At 55.6% G+C, this 19,258-nt stretch overlaps 1 protein-coding gene across 2 annotated transcripts in view; it reads right to left on the bottom strand.

The window, feature by feature from the left end:
* Nucleotides 1–19,258, bottom strand: part of ZBTB7C (zinc finger and BTB domain containing 7C) — a 312,790-nt gene that overhangs the window by 222,718 nt on the left and 70,814 nt on the right. The gene's annotated exons all lie outside the window — the stretch shown is intronic.

Here is a 19,258-nt window from a genome sequence, read left to right as displayed (position 1 = left end):
AGGCGCTCTGTGACCTGGCAAGGGAGGCAACCCTGCAGGCTCCCGGACTGGAATTCACAGCGGAGGGAAGGTCATCCCCACTGGGCTCTGAGGTCCAAGGTCATCCCATTTTCTCATGGCTGCCCCCGCCCCCCACCCTCACTTGAGTGCGAAGCGCGCCGGCTAGTACTCAGGAGTCCCAGCTTTGCTACTTACTGGCCTGGGGACCCCACCCCCCGCCGGCTCCCTTCTATTCTGGGTCTTGATGTCCTCAAAGCAGGCGGTAGGGAGGTAGATTGGAGGCCGTGTCCAGCCCCAAGCCCCACACTCCCAGCAGCCATGGCCACTCCTCAGGGCACAGATGGATCAGCAGTTGAGGGAGGGGCAGGAGGCTGCAGGGTTTGAGCCCCCCACCCCCCCGCCAGTGTCCTGAGGTCCTCCAGTCTGCTCCAGCTCACTTCACGTCCCCAACCCTCAAGGGGAAGAGCCGCAGAAACATGGCCTGCAAGACAGCCCTTGTGGGTGCGAGATAGACCCACGGGTCCACAGAGGCAATGGGCACTCCCAGCAGCCCCTCCGCAGGGAGGACCAGAGAGCCCCAGATTCCGGATTCTTCCTGCCCTGGGAGATTCCTCCCCTCCACAGTCCCACCGGAGACACCTGGCAGAGCTCCCCAGTTCTCCCACCCAGACCACCACCTCCCAGGGCACTAGCACCTGTGGGGCATCCACACAACACTGGCGATCCCCTTCCTTACAGATGGAGTGGAATTGGGAGTTGCAAAGAACATTATTAAAAAATCTTCATGGAAAATAAACAGAGGAAGTCAATTTTGAAAAAAAATAAAAATAAAAAAGGTGGGTGGGGGTTTGTAAAGAGTATTCCACACCTGGACTTAGGAACAGCAGTTGATGGAAGTCGGGACGTGGGTATCTGGCAGCCCACACCCCGTGTGCCCCTGAAGGAGGTGTCAGATCTCTCTGGGCCTCAGTGTCTCCCTCTGTGAGATGGGAATATGCATCTGTCACTCGAGGTCTGAGACCTGTGAGAAGTAACACACATGAACACGTCTAACACACAGGAGACACTCAGCAAACCTGGCCCTTCCAGCAGGGGTGGCCGAAACACTGCTCCCTCACCAGGCGTCATGACCACACCTCAGGCCCCAAGTGAGGCCGTCTTCAACTAGCGTCTTGCCTCACCCCAACCAGCACGCATCTTACCATACCACACCCACTGTTTTGACCCTGACTCCTAAGCTAGCCTCACGTACATCCGATTCCAGAAGCAAAATGGCCCCCCAGCACCCCACCGTCCCTGCCCTGAGGAGGTCGTGTCCAGAGCTGCAGTGCAAAGACCTAGGGGTGGGCGAGAGTCGGCTGATGGCCCAGGTCCCTCCTGGTGTCAGCCTCCAAGGGAGCACATGCTGTCCTCTTACCATCTCCACTGGACAGGCCAGACAGGTCAGTGCCGGAAGTCACTTGGCTGTCCCTGGAGCTGTCAGTCAATCCTGGGGCAGCTGAGAACATGAGGTCCCCAGGTCGCTCCTGCCGATCTCTCATCCCCTTGTCCTGGGCGGGCCTGGGCATCAGACTGTTAGATGCTCCTGGGTCGGTTCTAATGCACAGCCTGGGCTGACAGAGCTGCCCTCTGCTTCCTTCCTGCCCCCACCCTGCCGCCCAGGGGGTCCTACTTAACTGCACACACGTGGGCAAGGGGCCCCAGCCTCTTCAACAGCACTGCACACGTGCACGCAGCCCAAAGACTCCTGGGCTGTGTTTGGAAACAGGGCCAGGCTGCGTGGCCAACCAGTGGAGGCCCAGCTGCCTGTCTTCTGCTCTCTGCCGCCCCCTATTGATACCAGCAGGACATGTCACTTTGAAGGCTCCTGGGAACCTCCCAGGTCACACATCTGCATGTCCCCAGTTCCCATCCCCCCCAGGTGAAGCATCTGTGCTGGAGACCCACCCCACATGGTTCTCGGGCGTCTGGCTCCCTCGAGAGGCCCCCTCTGCCTTCCTCTGGCTGGCCAGTGAGGGAAGTTAAAGCAGCCCTGGCCAGACCCACTCTGCTTCAGCCTCACACAAATGGTGGCATGGTGGCCAGGCCACTCGTCACACAGGAAGGGTGAAATCGGTGGCCTACATCCTCCTTCTGGTCTACCCTGGTACTTAGGAGCCCAGCAATGGGCCTGGGACAAAAGCCACCAAGGTGTCCCTAACCCTGTGCCTTCTTGGGCCTGCTAAACCAGGGGCTGTGGCCATTGTTCTTGGGACAGCACCAACTGTTTGCACAATCCTGCGCCTAGACCTCTAGTTCCCCACCACTTTCAACTGTTCCTACAAAGAAAGGGTCTCACTGCTGGGTGGGGGTGGGGGTGGCAGGCGCTCCAGGTGCCAAGAGGAGGTGGCTGAGCGACAAGGTGAAGGACGAGAAAGCTCACAAGATGTTGCCCCTCCCCCACTTCCTCCTCCTTCGGCGAGATCCCCGTGCAGAAACCAAGTTCAACCTCCCCCAGACTCCTTGCAAAACAGCTGGCAAAACAGATAAGCTGCACAGGGCAGCTTGTGAGACAGATAAGAGGAAAGTTCCCGGCAGCCTCTAAAAGCCCCCTATTCCCTTCTTCTCGCTTGCCTGTAAGCCCCCTACTTCCCAAGGCAGCCCATCCCCTCTTCAGCCAGATAAAAGCCCAGCCCAGCCCCATGCGCACCCTGAGCCCAGCCTCCTCAGAGACATCACCCCTCTCTTTGCTTCAATAAAGCACCTGTCTCTGTCAAGGGCAGTCTCTTTTCTGGGAGCCACGAAAAGCCAGAACTGTGAGCTATTCCAAACCTAACGCAAGGGCCCCTGTAAAGGCCAGCCCTCCCACAGGCTGCCCCTGCCCGCCCAGTTCTACTGAGTGAGGTCCCTGCACTCACTGGGCCCTGGGGTGGAGGGAGATTCACTCTTCCCTGAGTGCCTGCTGCTTCCCACAGGCCACAGGCAAGGATCCTGGTCACCTTCCACGCCAGGTGGCCACGCCCAAGAGCTCAGCCTATTGGGGTAGGTGTTGAGGCCCCAGATCCTGTAAGGAAAAAGCCCAGCTAGCTGTCTTTCAATAGAGAGAGAAACAGACAGATCTTAAGAAGCATCGGAAGGTCTATTCTATCAACTACCAAGTATCTGAGCAGCTCCAGGGTGGCAATGTGTCTGCGTCTGTGTTGACCCTGCGCCATGCAGTGCGGTTCCTACAGAGCTGGCCATCCTGGCGAGCATGCTCACTCCCTCAGCTGTTCATTCACAGAGACAGCATAGTGCAGGGGTGGAGGTGGAGCTGGGGCCTGGGAGCCAACTGCATAGGTTCAAATCCTGCTCCTGGCCACTTGAGTGTGATCTTGGGCCATTTAAACACCCCACAGGCCGCCTTGCACAGAGGCAGTACTTAATAGATGTAGAGATTATGAATTTGTCACTGAGGGAGGACGCAGGGCTCAGCTCTCACTCCATAAACATCACCTGTCACCCCCGCACACACACCACGCAGGTGGGTCTTTACTGCTGCAGGGGGCGAGGACTCCAGAGGTGGCATGTGGCAGAACAGCTCGGGCTAAGGTGCGGTGAAACACGCCTCTCAGAAATACAGATGGACGCGGTAGACCTGGGTCAAAGACAAGCATGGGAGCCACAGCACAGGATTAAGGACAACGGTCACCTCGGGCAGGGAGGCCTGGGTGAGGGGTGAGGGCCGAGGCAGGATCATAGACAAGAGTCTTCAAAAAATGCACGGAAAATGTGTATAACAAAAATACCATGTGTACATTTCCCAAATATTGCACCCCAATACACGTATCTTTTAACCCCGTTTTCTGTGAACTTTTTGAAACACTCTCGCAGTCAGATGTAGGCTTTTGTTCAATCTTAGCTTTATGCTGAGTGATGGGCTGTTGGGTGACTATTATATTAATAAAAATAACTAAACACAAATTATGTAAAAGCAGATCCCACGTGGAGCAACAGAGAGGCTCTCGTGAGCCCAAGACTATGACTAAACCAGCTCTCAATACCCTTGGTCCCTAAGTGGGAGGTGGAGACAGAGAGACGGGGGCCCCTGCTGCAGGTGGGAGACCTTCAGGATTCTGGGTTTACACCAGGGGTGCAACAGGAAAAAAATCCGCTTTTCCCAGCACTCATATCCCGATGCAAGGAGGTTGACGTAAATGCAAGACGTGGCACTGACTCGTGAACACCGGGGAGGCAGGAAGCTCTGGCCATCAGAGGCCTCACGGGGAGGTGACATTCAGGCAAAGACATGGCGACGGAGAAGCAGGAGGTTTCTGGGGGCCGAGCTTCCAGGCGGCGGGAACATCCCATGCAAAGGCCCTGGGGTACGAGTGCCCAGAGAACCAGGGGGCCAGCTGGGGAAAGTGCACAGGTGGGTCAGCAGGCCAGAAGCCCTTGGCTTCTGCTCTTGGAAGCAGGGGCAGCCACTGAGGCATCGGAGCAAAGGAGGGAGCCAGAGGACCCCGCTGCCTGCTGCCTTGAGAACAGGTGCTAGGGGCAGCCGCTGGGCTGCGGATCGGAAGGCTTCCATAAATCCAGGTGAGAGAGGAAAGCGGAGACGGAGAAAGGCAGCCAAAGCCTGCACATCACCAAGACTCACGGCACGGCTGCTGCTCTGCAGGTGCTCCCAGCCTGGCAGCGAAGACACCTGGGACCTATGTCCGAGTAACCACAACAGGAAATCTACCAGCTCCCCCTCAAGGCCAAGTCCAGGGGATGCCTCTGTCTCCTGCCCCCTCCCTCACCTCCATGCAGTGTACCTGCCAGCTGCAGGAGTGTGCACCTGCCCCCTTGGACCCTGGCTTCAGGCAGCCACCACCTCTGCTTCCTGCCCAGTCCCAAGTCCTGGTGCAGCCAGTCGTACGGCTGGAGGGGCAGCAGGCCTCTGCATCAGAGCCTGTTGGTCCTGTGACTTCCTCCCTGAGCTCCAACCAGAGTGCTGCTTGCACCCCTGTTACAAGCCTCAGTGTGGCCAGACTGACTTGAAATCAATGGTTCTCTTCCTGGGCTGCCTGTCAAAGTCTGCTGGAAGAATTGAAAAATCGCTGGTGCCCAAGTCCCACCCCTAGAGACGGCTGCGATTGCTCTGGGAAATGGCCTTGTTGGAATTTTCTCAAAGCTTCCAGAAGGTTCTAATGTGCAGTGCAGGGTTGAGAACCACTACACAAGTGACCCGATCCTAGCCTTGCTTCCCCAATCATCCCTTGCAGATGCTGCTGCTACGTGCCTGTCTCAGTCACTATTCAAGATAAGTCCTGGCTGCTGTCTCTTCAACCCAAGTGAGGTTCCCCAGCAGGGTCCACCCAGAGGCCAAGACAAGCTGATTGCACCCACACAGGTGGGAGCTGTGCTGGACAGGGCATGTGCCTGGCTACCTCGCACAGTGGGCTAGGATCCAGCCACTTTCTGCAGAGCCACCCACAGGCCCAGAGAATGGTGTGGGACCTCCCAGCCACATACACTTCCAGGGGCTGGGGCTGCTTCTAAGGCCAGGAAAGCCCTGGACTCCAACGCACTGAACGCCAGCCGTGCCGAGCTACACTGGCCCACCCGCCCTCCTTCAGCACCGGGACTTAAAGCGCATTTTTCTCAGACTCGCCCTCGGTGAAAACGGGGTCCACTCCGGGGGCTGAGAGTGGGAGGGAGTATGACTCACACCTGCCCTGTGTCCTCATGCCTCCCAAAGGCAGCCACGTCTTCAAGCAACACCTTCCGCATCCGTGCCCCCACTGAATCTCCAGCACCCGGAGGCCCCTAGGAAAATCAGACGGCAGCGGCGGCAGGCTCCAATGGGTTGGTTGTAAGGTTGCTGCAAAGATGCTGGCGCCGCCTGCAGAGATAGACCCCTACACATCTGATCAGGCTCCCACTCACGCTGGCCCACAGGTCCCACCTGCAGCCCTCCACAGCCCCGGGCTGGGGCCGCAAGGCCCGGATGAGGGCTTCACAGGGTCAGCTTCCAGTGGGCCTGGCTTCCCCAGGGCCTGGCACATTCTGGGGGTCCTCTGGTGGGTGGGCTGCGGGGGGAGGCCACTCTGTGCACTGCAGGACGTCAGGTGGCATCACAGTCTCTGCCTACTCAATGCCTCCTTCCCAAGTAGGTGACAAGCAAACTGTCTCCAGACGTCACCAAATGCTACAGCAGCCCAAATGGACTAAGACCCGTGGATCAGGGGCCTATTCCAGCCCAGAGGACCAGGGAAGGGTTGGCCTCACTGCTCTCTGCTGGGTGAGCCGGGGTCAACCCAGCAAAGGCGAGGGAGGTGCTCAGGCAGGGACGGCTGTGTGCACACTGCACGAGAGCAGGAAAGCATGGCTTCTTCCACCAACCCAAGGAGAAGAGCGACTGACGCGGTGGGCAGGAGCGTGTGGGGCCGGGACAAACCTCTGCCTTCATCCCAAAAGCAGAGAGCTACTAGGAGGGTTGGAAGAAGCAAGCCAGAGACCAGGAGAACATTCGCACTGGAGCTGGGTGAGGACTGGGCGGGTGCTGGGGGTGTGAGAGGCTGCGGGGACACCTGCTGGGCTCCTACTGCGTGTGTCCAGGGCAGGAGCTGCTGATCTGGACAGCAGGATTGGATCAGAAAGAAGCCACAGACCCCAGAGGCATTTAGTGCACACAGCGAGTGAGGGAAGAGGAGGGGAGAAGCTGGCTGAAGCCAGCTCCCAGGGTGTGGGGCTATGTCAGGGGCTCCCCTGAGGTTACACCGAGTTTGAAGGGTGCTGAGCATGACAACCCCGGATTGAACAACTCATTGGTCTAATAGCTGATTGACTGATGAGTAGCATGAGATCTCTTTCCTAAGATGAAGCTCACGCTGAGGGTTCCAACAGACTCAGACACACCCTGGACAGGAAGAGATGAAGAGCAGACAAGGCATCCACACAGCCTTGGCGAAGGCGCCCACCAATCCAGATGCAAGTTGTGCTTCCTGCTACCTTACGGGATGTGACAAGGTGGCAGGGCAAGGCGGGCGCAGCAGCCTGCGACACAATGTAAGTGGGCCCTTGCGGGGCAGTTGGCTGCTGCATTGATTCCTATTCACTTAGAAGCTAGGTCTCGGGGCTAGCGGGAAATGTGAGAGAGAGAGATGCCTTTTTCATGCACTAGCAGTGAAAGTCTTTCACAAACCTGCAGCCCGGTGAACAGACTCACAAATCACGGGGACGTGCACATGTGTATCACTTTATAACCCTAGACAAGCCACTGTGTCGGAACTCTGAGCTAAAGAGAGCGCGCCAGGCACCAGGGAGGGGAGGCCCCGAGCCGAGAACATGACGTTTCATTTGCTACCTGGTTCTGGGGTTAGAAGACCAGACTTAACACCACCGGGCTCCCTGGTCCCGCAGAAGCCTGGAAAAGGACCTCGGGTCACACAGCGCACCTGTGTGACCACTGAGGAAAGGGCCCTGTGCACGTTGGCCCAGCTCACCAGTGGCTGACCTGGGACTGGAATCCACGCCCTCAGGCCAGGGAGGAGGCTGGGAACAGGGTGCAGAGGGAGCCGGGTGTGCTGGGAAGCCTCATACGGAAGGACCGGGAAGGCTGAGTGGCGCTGGAGTTGCACTGGGCCAGCTCTGTGCAGCGCCTGGCCCTCCCCAGGGGGCTGTGCCCACATCGGCTCCCCGGCCACCCTGCTTCACCCCAATTCCAGGCTGGTTCCACGGGCAACCACACTGATTCAAATTCACATTCAGATGCCCCTACCTGTCCCTGCTTCCACTCCCACTCTCCCAGGGTCTTATGTGCTGTGTTCCCAGGTCTGCACCCCAGCTTTGGCCCTGGGGCCGACGTCCCGTGCCCTGGCGTCACTGAGCCACAGAACCTGGTGGAGAATGATCACTGGAGATGGGAGAGCAGCAGCCTGGGTAAGGATGGAAGCCTCAGCTGCAGGGACTGCTCCTCGGACCCCGCCCCCGGGAGGAGAGGGGAGGTCAAAGGTCAAATCCATTGAAATTTACTGCCATGGGCTGGCACCGTGGCTCACTTGGTTAATCCTCCGCCTGCGGCGCAGGCATCCCATATGGGCGCCAGATTCTGTCCCGGTTGCTCCTCTTCCAGCCCAGCTCTCTGCTGTGGCACAGGAGGGCAGTGGAGGATGGCTCACGTGCTTGGGCCCTGCACCTGTGTGGGAGACCAGGAAAAAGCACCTGGCTCCTGGCTTCAAATCAGCGTAGCTCCAGCCATAGAGGCCATTTGGGTAGTGAACCAACGGAAGAAAGACCTCTCTGTGTGTGTCTGTCTATGACTCTGTCAAATAAAAAAAAAAAAAGAAATTTACCGCCACTTCTAGGTATCATCAAGGTGGTGAAATTAGTTTTATTCCATTAACAAATTATATCCACCTTACAGAGAGCACACTAAAGTGAGCTAGAGTGATACAGGAGAGCAGACTTTTTAAAGATATATTACGTGAAAACACAAGCTGCCCAGCGTGATACCACGGCTTGATACCACCTGTAATATGGGCATATTTTCCAGATCTATGATACAGACACAGACAACTAGGACAGCGCTTCTACAAGCCCATTGGAAAATGGGATTCAAAGAGATGTTCATCTTGGTGCAAAAAAGGTATGGGAACCCTTCCATAGTTTCTCCCATGCCAGGCATTCTCCATGCACCTTGGGGAGCCCCCTCCCACGCACACAGTGACACGGACATGGGGAGGGCAATGCCCCGACCTGCTCATAGTGGTGACCTTTGCTGGCAGGGGTGAACCCCAAGCTCCTTCACGCCCCCGCCAAAACTGAACACTCTCATGCTGTTTTAACTTTTTTACATGAAGCAGTAACTGGTTTTGCAATATGAACAATGATTAATTGACTGCAGGCCCACCATACACCCTTGGGCTGGCCCCCATGGTGTCTCAGAGGCTTAGGGGAGCAACTTCCTGTTGTCCCCACCCCACCCATCACGGGAGAGCCTGAGGCTTGGAGAGGCCACATGGCTCTCGTTGGCCACCAAGTTCCCAACTCACAGTCTCACGCTCTTTGCGCCATATCACATGGCCCTGAAATTGTGCGTTAGTCGGGGATCTTTATGTTTGGTACGGGAAATGTTGGCCAGAGAGAGCAGACTTGGCACTCCAGGACTCACTGCACGGCTCCCAGGTCAACACCAGCACTTGCTAAAATTGACCATTGATGGGGAGAAGATTCCAGACAAGTGTTCATGTAAAGAATGAGCCATTAATCAAAGGCTGGAGTGAGGGCTGAGTTACAAAGCAATAGTGTAAATGGGTGGGTAAGTGCCTGGCTGGTCTCAGCCCCACTGGCCACCTGACCGGTATCTACCAGGGCTGGGAGAAGATACATATTCCCTGACTCACAAAAGCCGCTGAGGGCCAGGGCCAGCTGCTTTAAGGAGGGTCTCTCTTTCATATAAAAATATCCACCCCTGTCTCCTGAAAGGCAGCTGAAACGGCAGGATGCACATTGGTCCATTAAAAGCCTTTCCCAACCTTTTGTTCCATGGGGCGTGGGAGGCCTGGCTGGCAGGCATGAGGATGGTGGTTTCTTGCATCTGATCCCAGCTTTACGGCTCTGAAGACTGTAACCTGTGGCACCACCACCCCACCCCCTCATGCCCTGGTGGTTTGCGGCTTTAAGGGCACAGCAAGATACCAGCTCTGCTAGCCTGGCCTGTGTGTGTCCCTCTCACGCCACACTCTATGGGGACAGCAAGGGGCCAGAAAAGCAATCCAATGGTCCCAAGGCCAACCCAAACAAGTCTAGGGTTGGGGCTAAGGTCTCACCTGCTCGGGCCTCCGTGCCACAACATGGATACATGTCACCACCTTGAGATTTTTGTCTTCCAGGTACAGTGTGTGGATGTGGGTTTGGACAAGGGATCTTCAACAACACTCATGGGAAGTGGAAATCAAAGGAAAGTTTATTTAATTACTTATCTTTGAATCCTCTTTTTCCGTGAATGTGGTTTTTTAAAGATTTTATTTGAGGGGCTGGCACTGTGGCATAGTTGGTAAAGCTGCCACCCTCCATGGGAACCGCTTCAAGTCCTGTCTGCTCCACTTCTGATCTGGCTCTGTGCTATGGCCTGGGAAAGGAGTAGAGGATGGCCCAAGTCCTTGGCCCCCTGCACCTGTGTGGAAGACCCAGAGGAGCTCCTATCTTTGCATCAACTTAGCTCCAGCCATTGAAGCCAGTTGGGGAATGAACCAGCGGGTGGAAGACTGACTCTCTGCCTCTCCTCTCTATTTAACTCTCAAATAAATAAAAAATCTTAAAAAAATATTTTAAAGAGAGAGAGTGAATCTTCAAACCACTAGTTTACTCCCTAAATGGCTACAATGGCTGGGGCTGGCCCAGGATGAAGCCAAGAACCGAGAGCTTCTTCCAGGTCTCCCATGTGGGTACAGGCTCCAAGTACTTGGGCTCCAAGTTGCTGCTGCTTTCCCAAGCTATGAGCAAGGAGCTGGGTTAGACGTGGAGCCTCGGGAACTGGGATCAGTGCCCGTATGGGATGTCAGTGTCGCAGGCGGCAGCTTTACCCGCTATGCCACAGCACCAGCTCCCTTCCATGAATGTTTGCTAGATGAGCACACATGCGTGCATCTTTTTCATGTTTGCCTGAAATTGTTTCTGCATCCACTGTCCAATAAACTCTCAATTCATAGTCAAACAGTGTCAGGAACACAGGTAACCTAATTATTGCCATTTCATAGACAGAGAAACAGAGGTTGGGGGCAGCAGCATGTCTCATGCCTTATTTCTTCTCTGTGGCAGAGCCACTGAGGCTCCGAGACACAACGTCACCTGCCCCATGCGGCAGAGCCAAACCCCAAAGAGGAAGGTCTGCAGTCACTGGGCACGTCCACAGCGGGGGCGCCTCTGCCAGGCACTGAGTCAGTCTTTTCCCAAAATACCAACACTAACAATAGCCCACCCTCAGAGAGCCCTGCTCCATCCACCCAGGACTCCTGAGGACTGGGCATGTGTTCAGCGTGCCTTTAAAAGGGGATGTGGCCCAGGGCAGGGCACAGGACACACCTGTCCAAGTGGCCACTACGAGCCACCTGTGCTGTGCACACAAAAGGACAGCACGGTCTCCCCGGCAGCAAGTGCTCTTGTGAAATGTCTTATGGATGTATGCACGCATTTATATTTGAAGGGCAAGAAACGGAAGTGAAGACAGAGATGGTCCATCCACTGGCTCACTCCCCAGGGTACCCAACCACTTGAGCCAGCACCTGCTGCCTCCCAGGTAGGCATCAACAGCAGTCTGGAATCTGATCCAAGCACTGGGATTTGACGCAGAACCTGGACGTCCTAACTGGTATCTTCACTGCACGTGACCACGGAATCCACTTTTTTTTTTTTTTTTTTGACAGGCAGAGTGGACAGTGAGAGAGACACACAGAGAGAAAGGTCTTTCTTTTGCCGTTGGTTCACCCTCCAATGGCCGCCGCGACCAGCACGCTGCAGCCAGTGCACCGCGCTGATCCAAAGGCAGGAGCCAGGTGCTTCCTCCTGGTCTCCCATGGGGTACAGGGCCCAAGCACTTGGGCCATCCTCCACTGCACTCCCTGGCCATAGCAGAGAGCTGGCCTGGAAGAGGGGCAACCGGGACAGAATCCGGCGCCCTGACTGGGACTAGAACTCGGTGTGCCGGTGCCGCTAGGTGGAGGATTAGCCTGTTGAGCCGTGGCACCGGCAGCATCTGCTTTTGACCACTGTTCCCAGCTTGAATAAGTCCATGCACCCCCAGCAAGCTCTCGGTACCCAAGATGCTGAGCCAGCTTCCTGTGCACCACAAGTCCCTTCACCTCTACTTGAACAACCACTGCCCGCCTCTCCAGGACTTTTCCCAGGGCTGTGCTCCGAAGCGGTTTGATGCAGCTAACCCACATTTCCATGTGAAGACTGGGGTGTCTGAGTCCCGGTTCTTTGCCTTGACTCAGTGGTTTCTACTTTTTTTTTTTTTTTTTTTTAATTTAAAACACAGGGCAGGAGTGAGTGTGGATGGAAGTAATCCCAGCATCTCTGAGCTCTGTTGGGAGAAGGAAACAGAGCAGAGACAGGGGTGAAGACAGGAGGAAGGTGGGCAGGGCTGGGTAGGGGGAGTATCGACCCCAGCTCTGGAGCCTGCAGCTGTGGGCCCCCAGGTCAGACGATACTGCAATCCAAACAAGGCGTATGTGCTCAGCTGCACAATGTGGGCATGTGGAGGTCAGGGGAGGGAAGTGTTTCAGCCGAGAGAGCAACAGTCAACAGAGGCATGGCCCCTCTAAGCCACCACCTCCTCCAGGTGGCCCACACAGACCACCCTGGCCAAGAGCAGTCCCTTTGTTCTCTGAAGCCAGGCTGTTCATATCCCCATGGGCTGGATGGCTTTGCCAGTCCCCTCATGCTTACCCCAACCCCTCCCCTCTTCCATCACAAGCCCCAGAAGGGTAGAGGGACTCCTCCTCCTCCCCTACCTCACCACCCTCTGGGTGATGTTAGCCTGCACCCTGTACATGTGCATAGGCTGGGCCTCCCAGCAAACACAGGTGGACCCTAAATAATCATCACACAACTCAGCCCCCAGTCTTGAGCTCACAGAAACATCCAAAGCCGCTTCACATCCTGGTGAGGTTGGGGGCTGCTGCTCTTGAGCTCATTTTGCACACAGGAAAAGCGAGGCTTAGAAAGTTTGCAAGATTTTCCGATGCCCAGTGAGCAAACAAACTGCCCTGACCTTGCCCTGACGTTCCCTGCAGGGGCTGGAGGTCTCCGTCTCCTTCAAAGCACATGACAAATGCTCTGGGGGAACTCTGCATTGCTGCCGGCCACCCCGACTCAAGGTGCACCCCAAGTACCAGCACAGCCAAGGCGCCAAAGAAACTTTTAGTCTGCATCTACGCAACCTTCTCTAACCCACCTTAGCCTGGACTGCTTTTGCGCATGGCCCCTGCAGTATTCTGGCCTGGGAAAACATGCTCCCTCCTGGTCCCCTCCTAAGGGGTCAAGCCCATGCTGTTGGCACAGCAGGTTAAGCTACTGCCTGCAAAGCTGGCATCACCCCACATCAGTGCTGATTTGAGTCCCGGCTGCTCCATTTCAGATCCAGTTCCCTGCTAATGCACCTGGGAAGGCAGCAGAAGATGGTCCAAGTGCTTGGGTCCCTGCCACCCATGGAAGACCAGGATGGAGTCCCTGGCTCCTGGCTTCAGCCTGTTCTAGACCTGGCTGTTGCAGGCATTTGGGGAGTGAGCTGACAGAGGGAAGATCTATATATATCTCTATCTCACTCTGCATTTTGCATACATACATTAATCTTTTCTTTTTGAAAAATGAGTGAACCACCCCCCAGGAAAAGCTGTAAATTATTGGCCTGAGGAAGGATTCCGCCAGGTGAACACCAGCGGTGAAATCCCAGGGCTCAGCCAGCTGGCAGGCCCAGGGCTGCTGCTGCTGCTGCTTTTCTGGTGGTGAAATGTTCAAACACAAACTTTCCATGTACCCATCAGCAGTCACCAAACTGGCTTCAACAATACTCAATAGCCTGTTTGTGCTTCATCCACATCCCTTTTTTCTTTAAACCCATTAAAGAAAATCCCAGATACCCTAAGATGCCATCTGTATACACTTCAGCACCTAACATTGCTACAGTATCACACGTCCAAAAAATCACCACTAAGTCCTCACTGTCTCACACACACGTGCCGTCTCCACTGTGAACTTGAATCAGCCTTCAGACAAACCTACAGACAGCATATGATCAGTGTCACTTAAGGCTCCGTTAATCCATACCGATCCACCAGTCCCCCTTCCCATGCCCCTTTCACTCCATCGGCATCATTGACGTTGAAGACATTTGAAGACATTAGGTCACCTATCCAGAAGAGCTTCCCTGGGTCTGGATGTGACCGTGGCCTCAGGGCCGGGGCGGGGGCGGGGAGGATGGCCCCTGCATAAAGGGGTAGGGGATCCCCGGCTTGACAGGGTCAGGCTCTGCTTCATGGATGCAGTCCTGTCCCTCCTTGCTCAACCAAGTGTGAGCAAAGCTAACATTGATCCGTGCACCTGGAGGGCGAGAGACACATCTTAGTGAGCAGCTGGGTTTCCCAGTGTCTCCGAGTTCTGGGGCACCGTGCGGTTCTGTCCTGGATATACTCATTCCCCACGCCTTCACGGGAGACTCCGACCTCCAAAATCCTAGCAGCCCAGCCTTGCCCAGCCTGGCTCTGGGTGACCTTTTGCCTTTCCCTTTTTATTTTTTATGTGAAAGACATTTTCGAATTATCCAACAAGCTGGGGACCTCACGCTCCCCTCAGGCCAGGCCTTGCCAGAGACCCTGAGCTCAGTGGAAGCTGCGACCTCAGCAGCCCCTGGGGCTCCTCTGCCCACCCCCCACCGGGAGGCAAAGTCGCAGTCACAAGGAGAACACCACCCCACGGCTGAACGCGATAAATATGCATCCCAAAATTTTAAAAACCAAATTACACAAATCAAGCTTATTCTGAGAGGTTCCCGTTGCCGGAGGCCTCGAGTTGGCCAATCAGCATAATTAAATAGCACCATCTCTCTAGGACTGATTGTGCTTTTCATATATTTTTTTAATCACCCAAGGACCATTTCAGGGAGATGATTTTTACGCTAATAAGAACCCCCAAATTAGAAGCTAATTAAGGAGATGGAAAATACAAATGTATTTGTTTTCAGTCGGGCACTATTTTTATCAGAAGAATCATGAAAAATTAAAATCGTTAAATACACACAGGAAGGTCATCAGTCAAGGGCAGGGTGGCCTTCTGCCTCTCACGCCACAAACTTCAAGGTGATTTATCACAAGCTGCTCCCTGGGGGCCCCAGGAAGCAAGGACGAGACTGATCTTGCAGGACAGGGTCACACACCACTACACGTGCAGGGGAAAGGGTGCTGCCCGAATGTTCTCCGATCGTTGGCAGATAAGAGCTTTGCGTTTTTGAACCCACGTGCACTGGCCACAGGACTAGCTCCCTGCGGGAAGCTTGCTCTCACCCAGGTGCATGGGGGTGGGTGTTTGATCTGATGATGAGGACACCAGTTAGGGTGCCCCTCCCCCACGCTGGAATACCTGGCTCTGACTCCCAATTCTGACTTCCTGCTAACACAGACCCCGGGAGGTAGAAGTGATGGCTCAAGTAATTGTTGGGCTCCTGCCATCCATGTGTAGCGCTGAGTTCTGGGCTTCTGGCTTGGTCCCAGCCAAGCTCCAACTACTACAGGCATTTAGGGAGTGAACAGGTAGATGGGGGCTCTGTCTGCCTCCCTCTCCTGTCTCTCAAATACATACAGTTGAGAGAGAGAGAGACAGAGAGAGAGAGACCGAGACCCTATCCCACCGGGATTGCCTGTTGAAATAAATAGCAAGTTGCAACGACACTTTGGAGGACTGTTAAGGCTCATGACAGTCTTGAGCACTCGGGCCCTGGAAGAGGCTGCAGGAAGCGGGAACCAGCTGCCGGGAAGGTGTGGGCCCCTCAGTCTAGGGAGGCAGTAACACGGGGGCCCCAAACCCCACTGCAGTGAGTGCCACCGGGCCACAAAGCCAAACACACACAATCCAGCCTAGAGCCAACCTTACAAACACCATTTCAGCACCCGGATCTGAGAATTTCCCTTTGCTCTGCAAATGCGGTTACTCTTCAGGTCACTCTCCTACACATCCTGATCTTGCTCCCTCCTTGCCAGGCCACAGGAGGTGGGACTTGCTGGGGAGGAGAGGTGCGGGGGAGGGGTCCGGCTTCCCAAACCCAAGCCAGGGAGGTGGGGGAGTTCTGGATCCTAGACAGCTTCCTTCCATGTGTGCCTTCCCCTAACCCCCTGTCTCAGGACGGTGAATTTTCCTAACTTGGGTTGATCCAAACTCAGGGTCTGGCTCAACACCCAGCAGGCCAAGGAGAAATAGAGCTGTCAGAGAAAGCTACTGCTGTGGCTAACACACAAGTCCCTCTCTCCTCCCAGAGAAGGGCAGGAGGTTAATTCAGGGGCGCTCACCAATGCAGGTGCCTGGGGATTGTGCCAGGGATCTGTGGGGAGACCGGGCACCTCTGGGATCAAAGCTGCAGCCCCAACCCTACCCACACACCAGAAGATGCCTCCAGTTTGGAATCCAGAGTGTTGCCCACTAACTTTACAAAGGACATGTTCACAGGCTCCTTGGAGTTTCAGGAGGACTCCGGAAGGCAGCACTGTTTAGCTCACTCTTCAGTCGGGCCTGGGCAGCATAAGAGAACTTGACCTAGCAGGGCACTGGTGCCGACAGACACCGGGGAGCTGCGTTAACAACTGCACACAGCAGTGGCCACACTCTGCCGTCGGTGGGGGCCGGCGGCTACAGCAGATGCTGCTCATGAAATAAGATGCATGCTCCCCAAAGGAGCAGCCGCAGTTGGTAACAATGAGATCTGGGTTCCTTGACCCAAGGAGGGATCATGTGTTTTTATGGCTCGGAGAACAAAGGAGGCAAATAAGGTAGGGAGGGGCCAGAGGGTTGAAGGACACAGTTTTCAGGGGAGGGCCCCTGAGCTGGACCCCAAGAGAGGTGGGGTTGTGGCAGAGCTGGCAACCCTGGCCCTGTTAAGTGGCAGTGCCTTGCTGGTGCTAGTGGCCCGGGGGCTCCAGCATCCCGTTGGGTAGAGCAGGGGTAGAGACACAGGCTGGCCGCAGGCAGCTGTCACCTCCCGGGGCTGGCGTCTGGGCCTCACTCGCATCCCTGCAAAGGTTCCAACTACACGACGGAAGGGAAGAGGCAAACAGGGCTACAGAGATGCCTGCTGGGAAGACACGTGCCAAACTCAGCCAGTGGGGAACTCAAGTCTGTTTTCATTTGATTTAGAAAAATAAAAATAGCCGTTTGCTGACATCGCGTGTCACAGAGCAATTATTCATGATTTTATTCAGCCGTCCGGGTTACGCAGCGAGACTGAAGTTAATGCTTCTCTTTCTACTGCAGCATCTGGGGCTCAGGGAGCTTCTAGAACTACCCGAAGTCAGTCTCGGAGCCGGCGAGTGGTGGAGTCCTGGGCCTCGCCGGCCAAGACCTGCAGCCAAGGGCTGTCCCCACCAGGGACAAGCTCTTCAAGACCCCGCTGGAGTGAATTCCCCTGGGAGTTCCTCACTGATGTTTCAGGCCAAGGGAACTTCGCAGCAGATCCTCCTTGCTCGGCTCAGGGTATACCTGGCCCCTGGGTGCTCCTGGCGAGATATTCCAGATTCCAGGCCTGCTTTTCACATGTGGCTGACCCACACGGAGACGTGCTAGCAGTCTAAGATACACCCCAAGCTCAGACTTTGTAGGAGGAAAATAACTCATTTGTAGAAATAATTTTGATAATGATTACATATTGAAATGGTAATATTTTGGACACTAAGCTAAATGAAAAACTTAGGAAGTTTTTAATCATGTGTATCTTTTAATTCCATTTTTCTGTGAACTTTTTAAAAAAAAAAGTTTATTTTTATCTACTTGAAAGGCAGAGCAACAGAGAAAGAGAGACACAGAGGGGAATCTTTGGCTGCTTCACTCCCCACAGCCAGGAGCCAGGAATTGCACTGGGTCTCCCACCTGGGTGGCAGGGGCCCAAGCACTTGAGCCCTCAACTCCCGCTGCCTCCCCAGGTGCATTAGCAGGGGGCTGAGTAGTTGGAAGTGAACCCAGCGCCGAGACCCCGGGATGTGTGTGTGCTGCAAGCCTCAGCGTAACCTGCCGCATCACCACGCCAGCCCCTGCGTGATTCAAATTAATTGAACTTGCTTGCTTTCACTTTTTAATGCAGCTATTAGTGAATTTAAAGTGACCTGCGTGGCTTGCATTTGAGCCTCCCCCATATCAACTGCTAGTGGGCCGCCCCACTCCATGTCCCAGGTCTCCCCTGGGTGCCTGTGCCTCTGGCCCTGCCCTCACTCCCAGGGTCTGCATCGGAAGCGAGGAGAAAAGACCCCCTGAGCATTTCAAGAATGTCCTACATTCCAGGTCCTGCCTCCTTTCTCACGCTGGGCCGAGCACCCAGCAAAGCACACAGGGGTCCGGAGCGCCAGGTTTTTGGAACCCGGACCTGGAATCTGATTAGCATCAGCAGCCCGGGAGTCAGGATGCATTCCTCCCAGCCCCTCTGACTCCCACCCCACCAGGCCCTGAGCTCCCCCGAGAGCAGAGAATGGACGTGAAGGGAAGACGTGGATCAGGGAGTGTGGTGCCAGCTGCCGCACAGAGTGTTTCACAAGCTTTATTTCATTCTCCCGAGTGGGACAGCACCATCTCCATCTGGAAGACAGGGGCCTGGGGCTCCTGGAGGCTTGGACCAGGCTTTGTGCCCTGGCTTTCTCCTGCCCCCTCCACACCCCTGCCTGTCACTCTTCGCGTCTCTGGCACCCAGTGTGGTGCCCAGACGCTCCATACAGATTGGTAACATAGGGGAGGAAGGTTCTAGCGGATCCAGTCTCGTGCTCCTCCTGGTCTCAATCAGGAGGCAGGCTGCCCCTGCTTCCCGACACCACACGTAAGGTGGACGTCCTCACCCACCCAGTTCCCCACCACCTCCCACCCAATCAAGCATGAGATGTACAGATCACCTGCAAGCTAGGGTCTGGGGCTAGCCCAGGGCCAGTACACGGGGGCATATTCAGCCCCAGGCCCCTGTGGAGGGGTCAGCTCCCCAGCTAAGACCTTCCCGGTCACGGCCCATCTCTTGCCCATTGCTCATGGGAGTCCCTGGAACTCAATCCCTATTCTGTTTCCTCATAGAGACAGCAGGCAGGTCCTGGACCGGCCTGGTGCCCGTGGCTGATTCATTTCCTAGAGCCGGGTTCAGCCTTCTGGATTCCATCTGTAACTTACTCTTCCTGCCCGATTTAGAACAAGGCCACCCAGAAGTCCTAACGTTCTGCCCCTCCCCAGCCCTTGGCTCTGACCCTGGAGACCCCGACGCTGGCCTGCACTGGAATGGAATTTGCCACACCCTCCAGGGCCTCCTCCCCCAGGCCACTGGCCCTGCTCCCCTTGGCCCGGTCAGTTTCCCAAGGCCGCACGCTATTTTTGCTTCCGTCCCAGCCTGCCGTTCTCCCCACGGCGGAAGTTGCCAGAGCGGTACCCTGTAGGACACGCACACGGTGGAAACCGGACGTCCGCCGGGAACAGCTCTGCCATTGGGCCCAAGTTCACCTTTGGGGCCTCCCTTGCTGGCTCCGTGGCCTGGTCCCAAGGCCCCACTTTCCAGGGTCTAGGGACCAGCTCAATGCTTCTCACC

This window comes from Oryctolagus cuniculus, chromosome 10 (assembly GCF_964237555.1).
Source record: "Oryctolagus cuniculus chromosome 10, mOryCun1.1, whole genome shotgun sequence".
Taxonomy (NCBI): domain Eukaryota; kingdom Metazoa; phylum Chordata; class Mammalia; order Lagomorpha; family Leporidae; genus Oryctolagus; species Oryctolagus cuniculus.
The sequence above is the reverse complement of the archived record's forward strand: the minus strand, read 5'-3'. Positions and strand labels throughout refer to the sequence as shown.